Source organism: Chlorocebus sabaeus, chromosome 2 (assembly GCF_047675955.1).
Source record: "Chlorocebus sabaeus isolate Y175 chromosome 2, mChlSab1.0.hap1, whole genome shotgun sequence".
Lineage (NCBI taxonomy): Eukaryota > Metazoa > Chordata > Mammalia > Primates > Cercopithecidae > Chlorocebus > Chlorocebus sabaeus.
In genome coordinates, this window is record NC_132905.1 from 5997116 (window position 1) to 6011294 (window position 14179).

Here is a 14179-nt window from a genome sequence, read left to right on the forward strand (position 1 = left end):
GTGGATGTGGACAAACTCCATGAAAACGTGGCTGCTGTTGTGGGATCCCTTCAAAGGGCTGGGTATGCCAGCCTGGCTGGGTCCTGGGAGGGGAGCAGGGGCTCTGGAAGGCTACTCTGGGTGCGGTCCTTTCACAGCCTTTCCTGGGCTCCCTCCGAGGTGTCTGTGAACTTGTGGAGGGAGTGAGGGTATGGGGAGGGGCAGCAGCTTCCCCAGGGACTCAATAACACACCAGTGCATTCAGATTCTTTCCAAAAAATTAGAGGAGTGTGCGCCCTCTGCAATTATGTTTCTTCTTCCCTGATTCTAAGCCTGAGAGCAGCTTTGGTCTGGGCTGATGACATTCCCATCCTCCATTTTTTTTTTTTTTTTCCTCCTGATCTCAGAATCCACAAGGAAGGAGCTTCGTGGTTTCAAACTCCTCTCTCCCCATGCTGTGAAGGTACAGTGACAACCTGCACTCACACCCGCTTTAGGAGCTTGGTCTCCAGATGTGCTGGGGTAATTTCTGTTTGCACAAAAAAAGTTATAATAAGCCTTTGAGACCCACGTCTGTCCGTATAACATCCCACAAACTCACCTCTCGGGTGTCTTGCAACCTGAAGCCAAGGCCTGGGCCTCCATTTCAAAGGCTTGGCAGGAAATTCAATGTATCTGATGGATTTATGCATTTATTATTTCTTTAAAAACTTCTCTAAAGCTGAAGTAATACAGGAAAGTGCATGCGCGAATGTGCAGCCCCAGGAGCGTTCACAAACTGAGCACATCTGTGCCAGAGGCATCCAGATTCAGAAACAGGATGTGACCAGCACAACCCCCTTCATGCCCCTCCCAACCACCACCCCACAGCGACCCCACCATCCTGGCTTCTGTAGCATTGATCAGATTTGTCTGTTTCTGCACTTTATATAAATGGAATCATACAGCCTGTTCTCTTTCGTGTCTGGCCCAACATTCTGCAGATTTATTTTTATCTCTGATCCCACCAGAGCAGTTTTCCGGAGGCTTGGAAAGATAAGCAGGTCTCCCGGGTGGGGACCGCTGGCGGAGTGACGACCGGGTGATCCGATGGGCACCGTGGATGATCGAGATCTACCGCGGCAAACCGGTGCCTCAAGGGCCTGTCCTGGCCCCGCACTGTGTTGAATTTCACCCGTGCAGTGGGTAAAATATATGCCAATATGTGTATCAGAAATTGGGAAAAATATGTAAGAGAATAATTTCACGCACTTAACCCAGAGTTGACAACTTAGTAAACCTCCAGTCATGTTTTTTGAGGTGAAATTAACATGACATAAAATGAGCCATTTTAAAGTGCCTGATTCAGGGTTCTTCAGCACATTGACAATGTTGTACAGCCTTCGCCTCTATCTCTCCGTCTAGCTCCTGGTCGCTTCCCAGCCCCTGACAACTGTGAATCTGCTTTCTGTTCCTAAGGGTTGATTCCTGCTGGATTTATATCAACTGCACCATGCAACAGGTGGCCCTCTTTTCCGAGCTTGGCCACTTTCTAGCGTGTATCATGACTTCATTCCTTTTAGTGGCTTCCCGTCATTTTTGCTTCATGTCATTTTTTTTTTTTTTTAGGAAAATAAAGAAATGCAACATTATTGATAAACTCGATGAGTCTGCTCTTCTATAGGGTCACTTCTGTTCCCCAGCGTCATCTCTGGGGGAAACAACGGTCATGAAATTTGTCCTTCAGAGTGTTTTTGGTTTTGTTTCTTAAATTGGGAATTATATGACAAGATGAGAATCTGTTTCCATCTTCTTTTGGCCAATCAGAAGGTCAGGTTGTACTGGAGCCCCGCCCCACGGCAACCATTGGCTGCAGCTTCCTGGCCCTGCCTCTCAGGTGGGCTTGAGCTCTGCCCACGATCCTGACCCCACGGCCCCACGTGGCCCAATTCACTTGTCTGCTGCTTCCTTCCCAGCCTCTGAGTTTTAACCCCTAAAGGATTTCACAGTCCAGGGGTCCCCCGTGTGCCCCACAGCAACCTCTGCTGACGTTTCCTCTTTTTGCAGATATATGGAGAAAATAAAGACACGACGTGTTTTCCATCAAGATCTGATTTAAGGGTGAGCCTCTATTCGGAGATACCATTTCTCTACCTTCTCAGTTAAAAATGGTCTTTTTTTTTTTTTTTTTCTTTTCCTTATTTTATTGTATTTTTTGAGACGGAGTCTTGTTCTGTTGCCCAGGCTAGAGTGCACTGGCGTGAGCCAGGCACACTGAAGCTTCCGCCTCCTGGGTTCAAGCAGTTCTCCAGCCTCAGCCTCCTGAGTAGCTGAAATTACAGGTGCCCACCACCACGCCCAGCTAGTTTTTGTATTTTTAGTAGAGATGGGGTTTCGTTATGTTGTTCGGGAGAGCTTAAACGATCTGCCCCCCTTGGCCCCACAAAGTGTTGGGATTACAGGCGTGAGCCCACCTTGCGCGGTCCAAATGTTCTTTTATGAGATAATTGTGACAGTGAATGAGTGAGTCTAGGGGTGCTTTTTCTGTAAAGGCCCAAAGTAAATACTTTCCATTTTGCAGGACCCGAAGTGTCTGTTGCAACTAAGCGCTGCTGTTGTAGCGCAGTAGTAGCCACAGACCATATGCAACAAGTGACGAGCTGTGTGCTGGTAAACCCGAATTTACAAAGAAGTTTTGGGCCGACTGTGGTCTCTGGGCCATCGTTCGTCTGCTGTTGATCTAATAGATGGTAGTGGTGGCTATATATTTTTAAGTGTTCTTCACTAGCAAAACCCAAAATTTAGCAATGGTAGAAGTTACTAGTCCCTGTGGTAGACATTCCAAGTGCTGATGAAGATTTCCTGTCCCCTTGATGTTAGGCAAGTCGGGTGACTTGCTCTGGGCTATGAGATGTGAGTAGAAGCAACACATGTCACCTCCAGGCTGAAGCATTTCCAGGCTGTTGTGCATTGCAAACAACAGCATCCACCATGGCCCACACTGTCTGCCATCACGGCTGTTCTACCAGAGGTGTGCATCACAGTGTCACGGTGCCTGTTCTTTCACGGAGATGATGGTGCTGGTGGGGGGTGAAGCAGAGTTATGCCGAAGGATGGTTGGGGAGGTGGGTGGGGCAGAGGGAGCCGAGACTTGTGCATGGGCTGGGCTGTGAATGAATGCTGTGGTCGCTGACTTGCCTGTGAATGTGACCAGGAGCAGAGGTGTGTTGGAGTGGGGGTGGGGAGAGTGGGGGTAGGGTGGGGAGACACCTGCTAGAATCGAGAGTTTCATTTTCGACATGTCAAGTCTGACATGTCAAGTCTGAGATGCCTTTTAGAGATCCAGGTGGAGAAGTCACAAAAGCAGTTGGAAATAAGAGTTTATTTCAGAAATTATCAATTGGGGGCTGCTGGCTTATTTGGTTTAACTTGGATAATATTTATTTATTTACTGAATAATATTTATTTATTTATTTATTGAGACAAGGCCTTGCTCTGTTGCCCAGGCTAAAGTGCAATGGCACGATCACAGCTCACTGTAGCCTCGACCTCCCTGGGTTCGGGCGATCCTCCCACTTCAGCCTCCCAAGCAGCTGGGATTACAGGTATGCACCACCACATCCTGCTATTTTTTTGGTATTTTTTGTGGAGGGGGTTTCACTATGTTGCCCAGGCTGGTCTCAAACTCCTGGGTTCAACTGATCCTCCCGCCTCAGCCTCCCAAAGTGTTAGGATTACAGGCGTGAGCCACGGCACCTGGCTTAGTAATAATTTAAACATTAAACATTTTAAAAACATTTTAAAATCAGGAGATTTTACATTTATAAAGTCCAAATTGTTTGGCTTCCTTTGGAAGCTGGAAAGATCTGGCTGTGCTGGCTCTTATTTCCCCAGGCAGAGACCTGCGGAGCTGGGGGGCGGCTGCCCTCTCAACAGGACACGGGATCTACAATTGCCATTGTTTCTTCCACACCCTGCAGGATCCTTGATCCTGAATTTGCATGTCTGTTACCATTTATTGTTTTGTTCAGGATTCAACTTTCCTTGTAGTAGAGAGAAATCTTGACTCTTTCTCCATACTCATGTCTCTACTGAAAGTTGGGAAAAAACAGTGCAAGAGAGGCATGTTTTAAAGAAAGGAGAACAGCATATACTTTTTTCTTGCACTTGCTGTGTGTTGGAGGATAAGCTGTAGCAGCCAGCAGATGAATTTGAACTGACGCCTGGGAGTGCAGCTGCCACCTGGTCTCTGCACCCCTGAGATCGGGATGGGCCTGGCACCATCTTAGTGGTTCCTTTGGCTTTCGTTGGTGCAAGTATTGGAATGTGCTTTGTATTTTTGAATAATTATTTTATAAAAATGAGTAGGGAAAACAAGAAATTGCTAAAACCAGAGATGATAAGTAAAGGTGTCTCACACCACTGTCGTCGTTACCATGATGAATGTCATTGCACAACATGGCACATCCGTGGCCTATGTGGATGCTCAAGGGAGGCAAACCCAATGGCTTCTTGTTTAGTCTTCAGATTCAACTCCTCTAGAGAACGGTGTTGAGCTGAAACGTGGCACTCACTATTACATCTAAGGCAAGGGGAATGAGGAACTTTGTCAAAATGTTTTCTCTTTATGAGAAGAGAAGCTCCCTAGTGACATATATGAGGATTGCTAGGATTTTCAACACTTAACCTTTGTACATGTTTTTAGCAAAGCATTATATTTGAACATTGGAGGTGATTGTAATTTTATCTATCTATCATCTATCTATCTATCTATCTATCTATCTATCTATCTATCTATCTATCTATCTACCTACCTACCTACCTACCTACCTACCTACCTATCTAATCTATTTATTTATTTATTGCCCAGATAGGGTCTTGCTCTGTTTCCTAGGCTGGTCTCAAATTCCTGACTTCAAATCATCCTCCTGCCTCAGCCTCTCAAAGTGTTGGGTTTACAGGCATGAGCCATTGCACCTGGCCTGTAATTTTATTAGAATGCGATATTGTGGAGATTCTATGGGACTTGACTGTCTCAAGGGCTAATGACCTGACTCCATCACCAGCAGTTTCTTCCTTCTTTTAATAAACGTTGAACACCTACTATGGTCTGGGCGTTTTCTTAGACACTGTGTATGTAATGGTGAGAAAAGTCAGACTTGATACCTGGAATACCAAATTACTAAGGGAGTCAGATATTTGTAAAAATATCACACAAAAAACGCAAAAGTTCTGGGTGACAAACTGTTACGAAGGAGTGGTATTTGTTGCTCCAATGGTGTGGAAGGTGTGGCAGGGCAGAGAAAGCCGCTCTCAGGAAGGGCTACCAGCTACCAGCTGCCAGTTGGAGATGAGTGGGAGGGTGGTGGTGAAAAGGAGAAGGAACTGTTGTGGGGTTTGGGATTTTATTTTGCTTTACATATAAGCTTGTAAGTTAGAGTGCTACTGATTCATGGATGCTGGCAGAAGACACGAGACTCCTGGATCAGAGACAAAGGACTTCATGACTCACAGCACAATAAGTAGCCTGCGCTTCAGCATGTGTGTTCCCTTGCCTCAAGTCCCATGGACGACATGGTGGGTTTGTGTTACAGTTGAGGAACACAGAGCTTGGGAACCAACCATTTCATAGCAAGCAGGAAGAAGGCCTGCTCTTTGTGTGGAGGGAAACATTGCCTTGTCCCTAAAGGATGCTGGCTGCAAACACAGCCCTGAAAAAGGGCCCCGGGTGAAGAGCAGTCAGGGACTCACATCCTTGGCATCTGTGGTACATTTGCTTTCATTTTTTTATTGCTGCTGTAATAAATTACCACAAATTCAGGGGCTTAACACAGCACCCATTCATCATCTCACAGCTCTGTGGATCAGAAATCCAGAGGGACCTTGCTGTTCTCTGCTCAGGGTCTTACAAGACCACAATCAGGGTGTCAGCTGGCTTGACTTCTTAGCTGGAGTTTCTGGGGGAGAACCCACTTCTCTCCTATTCAGGTGTTTGGTAGAACACAGCTCTGGTGGCTGCAGGATTGAGGCCCTGTTTCCTTGCTGGTTGTTGGCCAGGGGTGTTTCCAGCTTCCTGAGGCTGTTGCTGCCTCCTCAGGAGCTCTGCTCCAGCCTCAAAGTATCAATGACAGGTCACACCCCTCTCATGCTTCAATGTCTCTGACTTCCCTTTCTGCCACCAGCTGGAGAAAATGCTCCACTCTTAGGAGCTCATAGGATGACACTGGGTGATTGCACTTGGATAATCCAGGCTCATCTCCGTGTCTTAAAGTCAAAGATGCCACAGACCCTAACATAACCATGGCAATGACATCTCCCCATAGTCACAGTTTCTGGGGATGATGATGTGGAATGTTGGGTGTGCAGTGGGGGCACTTTTATAACTCTACCTCCCGTGCCTGGCAAGAGGTGTAGGTGTGTGAGAGATCCCTGGAGGACAAAGGTGAGCTCTGGGCAGAGGGAGCAGCCTGTGCCGCGTCTGTGCATGGTTCCCTGTGAACTTGTGTGATGCTCAGATGGTTCTGTGGTGGCTCTGGAGTCATGCAGAGGAGGATTTGAGATCTGGCTCCACTGCTGTGTGACCTTGAACAAGTCACTTCACCTCATATTGCTTCTGTTTCTCCCCCTCAAATGGGCGCTTATACAGGATGGAGGATGCAGGGTTGCTGTGAAGGTGGAATGAGTTTAGCACAGTATTTGGCTGCTGGGGGCAGCCTCCTGGTCTGCAGATGCAGGATGGACCACCCTCCCCCCAAAACCTTGTCCGATGCAGAGAGGAACAGGACGCACACCGGGAGGTAGGAAAAGTTGATTACTTGCATCATGGGGCTTCCTGGGGAGAGCAGAGCAGACTTACCAGCAGGTTTGAAAATGGTTGGAGAGTACAGGGAAAAGAGGCTGGTTGGGGTTTTTACGGGGGCTGGGGTGGGTCTGGAGGATGGCTTGAACGGCTCCCTCATGCCAAAGGGAAGAGCACCTGGGCTTTCTTACTAGCTTCCCCAAATGGGGGGCAGAGGGACAGATTTCAAAGGAGTCAGCAGGCAGACATGAAAAAGTGGGGTCAGACTCTTTAATACGCTGACATTTGGTAGGACCCAATAAATGTGAGCCATTGTTTTTGTACCCTCCTCCCCAGTGGCCATCCAGCAGCAGCCCAGGTTCAGCCCTGGCCGTGCACCCCTCCTGCTGGGCACCCTACGTCCAGGGCCTCTGGTGGGGCCGGCCCTGCCCCATAGCGCCATGCTTCCCACAGCACGAGTGGCTACTCCTTCCCTCCTGGGTCAACACTGCCTGTGTATTCTCAAAGGACAGTTATAGTCACACATCGAGAAGCAAGATTTACTTCCTAATTAAAAGGGAGCTTTCTGAACAGTAAATCAATCAATCATAGCCATGCACAAACGCTCAGACAACAGTTGCTTACACTTGTGTTTAATTTCTCAGGGGGAACAAACAGCTCTCTCTGGGTGCCTGGGATTCCAGGTCTGTGGCTTACCCAAGAGCCCTCATTTGAATTTCATCTAATCAGAATCATTACCCACCCATGAAGAACACAGCTTATTAACCACACGATCATCGTCTAAAACTAAAGCTCTGTCAGGTCACCTCATAGTCATGCAATTAGGCTCAGCAAGCATAAAATCCAGAATTATTTTGAGACCCATTTTTAAAGTTTAAACAAATGGTCCCAGAAAGATATTAAACAGTATTTTTTCTGTGGATATCACAGAAGTTTAATTTATTTTGTGTTATTTTGAAGGAGCGCCCAGCATTCTCTTGAGCCCTGGCAACGGCCAGATTTAAACATGGATAGGTGCTGAAATAAATGTAGTTCACTTAATTGAAAAGCCTGCTGATGGCCTAACTCTATGGGCAGCAGAATCACGTTCATTAACAACAACAACAACAAGAGCAGCAGCAATAAAAGTAGCACCAGCCAGCCTTTGTTGAACCTCTTGGCCACGCCAGATGTTTCAGCAGGTACTTTACCACCAGCGTCTCTTTTGATCTTCACTCTGTTTCTGAAGAATCTCTTGCTTTGCTGCAAGAGATGAAACTAACATTGTGTCTGCACATCTGCTCTCTGCCAAGCCCTTTCCCCACGCGTCCTTCCGTCACCCCCGTGGGTCCCCATGTCACAGCTGGGGAAGGCAGAAGTCTGAGAAGTCCAATCACCTGCCCAAGGCCACACCCCTGGAGTGGGGAGTTTCGGGATTTGAACGCAGACCAGCCCTACTCCTGAGTCTCCTCCTCTCACCCGCTCTGCTGCCCCTCCTTTTCTGCTGATTCAAGAGAAGGCATTTCCAGCCCTTGGTGGGCCTCTACAAATAGTTTTTAGGTGATAACTTGGGGCTAGGGGTTGTGGATTATTTTTCTGGCTCTGTCCCCAAACTAAAAATGACAAATGTCACCTGGAAGGCTGATGCAGCTTCTGTAATTTTTTGAAACTTAAATAATTTTTACTGATACCTATGAGTAAAAATCGGGTCCTCATATATTGGTGGATCATGGTCTTCTCAGTCCCTTGTCCTAGGAACATCTCCATTGAGCTTCTCATGCTACTGCAGGTGGCTTAATCAGAGAAAGGGAGATGGTGAGAGAGAGAGAGAGAGAGAAGGAAAAGGAGAGAGAGAAAGAGAGGAGCAAGCTGGCAAGATGGAAGTCAGTCTTTTGTAACCTAATCTGGGAAGTGACAGCCTATCACTTTTGACATATTCTATTCATAGAAAAGAATCACTACATCCCACCCACCCTCAAGGGGCAAGGACTACCCACGGGTGTGAATATCAGGAGGTGAGGATCCTGGGACCATCTCAGAGGCTGCCTGCCACATTGGCCAAAGTGAATTGAAGCTCTCTGATAATTACAACCACCCATGAGGTCGTGAAAACTTCATTTTCAGGTTCTGTAGCGGGCTTGTTTTGTTAACTGTCTTTACCATGCAGCTTCTATTCCCCCTACTTTTGGGAACCACCTCCAGATTTCCATCTGGGGAGACGTCTTCCTCCGGTTTGACTTATGTGCCCTGTGTGCTGTGGCCTACTCCATCTCAGGGGTGGAGCCAAGGACTAAGCCAATCAGTGCACTTCATGTATTGGGCCACACTGATGGGTTCAGGAAGGGACATGTTACCCAGTTGGAGTCAATGAGACTTTTGTTGGGAATCCTGGGAAACAGCCTCTGGGTGTTCTTCCTGTTCTACTTGATGCTGAAAGCAAGAGAAGTGGGGAGCTGCTGCACCTTTGTGACCACGAGGCACGTGAAGTTCCGGTGGATGCTGCACTGCCTCCTACTGCAGAGTCATGATGCAGTGTGGGAAGGGGTTGGCTTGTTCGGCCCAAGGGAGATAAAGCAATGATTTACTCAGGAATGAGGACGAGATTCATTTCTGGCCAATGAGATACCCCAGAGGAGCTGCAGGGATGAGTGGGAAGCCCTCCCCTCTTTCTATTGCCAGAGGTGAACAAGAACGCATGTGTGACCTGGGCCGCTGACAGTGTCCCAGCCAGGAAGAAAGCCAGCCTTTGACGAGGCTGGTGTTGGGAGTGGCATGGCTGAGCGAGGTGGTTAAAAGCATGCAGATCCTTGGGACTTTAAGTTACTAGACTAGCCCTGGTGCTCTGCCTACCTCGGGGCTCCCTCTTTGTGATCTAAGAAATTGCCTTATCATTGCAACAATGCTGAGTCATGTTACTTGCAGCTGAAAGCAGTCGGATAGACCAACCTGAAGGAAATTAGAGAGCAGGAAAACCCTGGGTCTTGGTGATATTGTTTGAATCCCTGATCAAGCTGTGCCTGAAACCAGACCTACGTTTGAGTTTTCCAGTTACATGAGTCAAAACGTTCCTTTTATACTTAGACTAGGGGTTCAGTTTCTTCCTCTTAAACCAAGAGAGTCCTGGTCCAAGTTCATAACTAAAGGCAGATCCAAAAGAACCAACCTTACAGTATTTTCTGTTGATGGAAACATTTTATGTCCAAAATCTCTTATCAGTTTCAATTTCTAAAATGCTCTAAAACCTAGAAATATTCTCATTAGTTTGACACCAAGACACATTTGTTGGCAAAACCTGAACCAAACTCATATGTGGCTCCTTTGAGTCTTTATTTCAAAGTGTGAATATTCCTAAGTTTTGCTACAAAATATTAGTGGATTTCATTTCAAGGGGCTGCCTCAGACCTTGCCGGAGGGGTTATATATAATATATAGCATATGCAGTTTCTAAAATGCACAAAATTGTAAATTCCCCAACAATCTGGTCCTAGGTTTTGGGTACGGAAAACCCAGAGTCCATCATGACAGTAATACTCAGGTGTGGGTCAACATGTAAGGGACGAGCTGTGTTTTCCAGTAATTTTGTTGTTTAGTTGATCATGTCATTTTCTTCTAACTCAAACTTAAAGAGTTTCTAATTTGTCTTGGGCTGAAATGTGCTTGTGACAGCATCTATTCCGAGTCTCCAACCTAATTATGTTTTGCATCATTTCAGTGATGGTTCATTTTGACCGAGGCCCGTCTGGTGGTTCATTGCTGTGATGTATTTCGGCATCATGGACGCAGGTTCACCAGCCTCGTCTCGACCTTGGAAATGTTGTGGTATTTTACAGTGTGTGGTGACATTTATCGGCCCATTTGGACACCCACAAAGAGGTTGATTTCCATAGATTAAATGTCAAGTTTGAAGCCATCCAGGGTAATTGAATCCTTGAATGTTGTCCACTTCGAATCTCAGCTGAGGCCGTTGACTGGACATTTGTGCTCTGTTACAAACTCACAGGTGTAGCCCAAATTGCTTAATGCCAAAAGGTCATTCTGTGAGTCCAGGGGGAGGGCATTAGTAGGGAGGACCATGGCACTGGAGTTTGATACCTGCAGAAATGTTGCCTCGTTTTTATTTCTTTAAATGCAAGCATGTATGTGGTTAGTTGGTGAAAACATTACTGGGGATAGAAGAAAAAAACCCCACCAACTAAGACTTCCTAGATGTCAGTTAGTTTAAAATATGTAACCATCTATGTATTGACAAGAGCAAAAGGCTAAAAAAAACTTCACTGTAATGTTTTAAGTAGGAATAGTTTTAAAGGGCATTAAACACATGTACATAAACTGGGAGTGAGCTTCATTTAAATTGAAGGGTAGCAAAAAAGCATCAAATAATTTCTGAGATATTGAAAGCTCTTCAATTGCTGATTGTCCGGAGAACGTGTGTATCTTCAGACTTTGATCTGAGTCTCTTGAATTTTTGTCCTCAAGGAACTGAAGTTAAATGGATCCAACATGGGTACACCCACATCCATTTCCTCCACTGCTACGCTGTGGCCAGGAGGCGACGGCCAGCCTCAGAGGCCTTCCTCATTGGGATTTCTGGCTTTCTGCAGGTTCAGCTGTCCACACAGTGGCATGGCTGTCTCAGCTCGACTCTAAGCATTTCCACCAGCAAGATCTGCTGACCAGTCTTCCCTAAAAGTCAGGGCTGTTGGTCAACATACACCGGTTAGTGAAAACCAGGGTGAAAGTTAATTCACCCCTAAGTTTCAGAAGAGTAAAAATGGACATGTTGATTTCCTGTCCAGGCTAGGGATCAGGACAGGTCAAGGGAGCTAGCTTTTGGCCTAGATTTTTGCTGCCGCCTGTTGTGGGCATGCAGATGACATGAATGATGAATCCTAGATTTGTTTTGTGATCAAGAATGAGAACAAACAACAACCTGCCATTGGCGGTTCATTCCCCACTCAGGCGGGTGCTGTCTCTGCTCTGGCAATGGGGCAGTGCTGAGACAGAGATCAGCGCAAAGCAACCCTGCTTTCCGGCCACTGCTTGACTGTGGTGGAGGTGTCTGATCACAAGAAGGGACAAATGCTCCTCCAAGGGCAGCTGCTTTGCCTGCAGCAACGACTTGGATGCCAAAACATGAGGATTTAATAGGGACAGGCTTGGCCAAGCATTCAATTGTTTAGTCTACATCAGGCTAAACCTCTGGGTGATTAGAAACATCTTTGGGGTTTGCGGGGCCACGTGATCTGTCTGTTATAGACTCAGCCCGGGTCAAGACCAATGAAAGACACATGGTCAGAGGAGGATGTTTTCTGAGTAGGGGAGGAGAGGAGGAGGTAACATCTGCTCAAGGCTATATTCATTTCCTGAGGCTGCTGTACCCAGTACCCCAAATGGGGTGGCATAAAGCAACGGAAATGTGTTCTCTCACCATTTGAGAGTCCAGAAGTCTGGAGTCAAGCCATCGGCAGGGCCATGCTCCCTCTGAAACCTATGGGGTAGAATCCTTCCTCGCCTCTTCGTGGTTTCTCGTGGTTTGCCTGCAAATGTTGGCATTCTGTGGCTGGTAGACACATCCCTCCCCTTTCTGCCTCTGGCATGGCATGGTGCCCTCTCCTGCATGTCTGTGTCTCCACAGGGCTGTGTCCCCCCGAGTGTCACTCTCTCCTCTTCTCATGAGGACACCGATCACACTGGATGAAGAGTCCACCCCTCTCCTATAAGACCTCATCTTCATCTAACTAATCACATCTGCAACGACCTTTTTTCCAGGTAAGTTCACCTCCACGGGTACTGGACGCTAGGACTTCATACCTTTCTGGGGGACACAATTCATCCAAATACCTTGCTTCCCCTTTTCTCAGAACCTAAATCGCCATGATGTTTCTTGATGGCCGTGGCCCCTATACCCAGCGATGTGTGTGGGCACCATACTCAGAGGTAACGACAAGATTCCTTGAAGGGCTGTTCTTTTGGGTATCAGCTCTTCTGGGCTGGGCAGCCCATACCAACCTAGGAGTTTCCCACTTTGGGGTTGGAGGAGGGGTGTGGGGAGACAGAGCACCATCTAGGTGACTGGGAGAAGGCTTCTGCTATGCGGCTGTGTTCTCAGCACTGAGTAGTTGGTGTCTGCAACCAGACCCTTGGAAAGAGGAAGGCAGGTAGCTTTTATAGAGAACAGAGTCCCTGAATAAGAGAAGCTCTTCTGCTGGGGCTTCTGAGATTTGGGGGCTCTGAGCCCAGAGCTTGCAGGGGAGGACCCAGATTTCATAGGAATTCTGTCCCCTGGTATTTAGTGAGCCTCAAATCATGGAGTCCCTTTAGGAACATGCCAGAGGGGTGGCAGCCAGTGTTCAGAGCTTAGAGGACTTAGGTTCTCACAGGCTTTAGCGCAGGGATTCCTGGGTTGGCTCCAGCACACCCACCTGTGGCTGGACAGGAAGGTGAACAGGACATATTTGGGTGGATGGGCCTTGTAAATGGGTCCCACCCAGTGGAAGTCCCCTCAGGCCCCATCAGCCAAATAAATGGAGAAATCCATCCCAGGAACAGCGAGGCCTGACCAACAATGGGGAGGAAGGCCTGTGCCTCCATGGAGGGTGGGTAACTGAACACAGACCCTCCTGCCCTGTCTGCGCCGGGTCTGAAGAGTGCGCCAACCCCCTACTCCTTGGAAATGAAACACAAACCAGCTCCCACAGGCTGCTGCAAACTCTGCTCTCCTACTTTTTAGGGCCCAGTTCATGAGGCCTGAGGACATGCTGGCTTTTCCTTCTGGCCAGGTGGACACTCCATGTCCCCAGCCCCCATGTGTAGGAGGAGGAGAAGAGAGACAACTAGTCAGTGTTTAGAAGGAAAATGGTACTGTCGGGTTGATATACTCGGGGAAGGAAAATGGCCCAATTGGGCAACCTGGAGCTTTCTGTGCTGGACGGGGGGTGGCTGGGACTAGGGGCGGCTGGGACAGGTCAGCAGGAGCGGTTTTCTTAGAGGGATTGGGAAGCGCATTTTCTCCTGTGAATCTAGGCCCAGTGGCAAATCTTGGGCCTATTCCTGCCTTTAAAGCTGTTAAATAATTGCAGATCTCTTGAGCAAGGAGAGCCAAGAGATTCTCTAAGTGTTTTATTCTTCCTGAAAAACAAGCCCAGGGATATCTGGATAGAGAAACACCTGATCAACAAGTTTGTCATAAATAAGGATGGTGATAGGTGCAATGGAAAGCTACATTGAAGGACCTAGACAAATATTTTTAAAGTTGAATCACTTTTTTTTTTTAAAGCCCTGCGCAGAAATTCCCAAGGTATCAAAAACAAATGAGAGAAGCCTTATTCTTATATCAGCCAAGAATGGGTGTGGACGTGAACATTCTGGAAGGGAGACGCTGATGAGTTAAGAATGTCTAAGGCACACTTTGTGTTCTTTGCAACATCCCATGGGCAAGTACGC

The 14179-nt window shown here is 47.3% G+C and overlaps 1 long non-coding RNA gene across 1 annotated transcript; it reads left to right on the forward strand.

Annotated features, from left to right (window-relative positions):
- Positions 1 to 7738: 7738 nt before the first annotated feature.
- LOC103243662 (uncharacterized) lies at positions 7739 to 14114 on the forward strand. Its single transcript, XR_005234883.2, has 3 exons — positions 7739 to 12505; positions 12598 to 12673; positions 14013 to 14114. It is a non-coding gene; the product is annotated as an uncharacterized lncRNA (long non-coding RNA).
- The last annotated feature ends 65 nt before the right edge of the window (positions 14115 to 14179 follow it).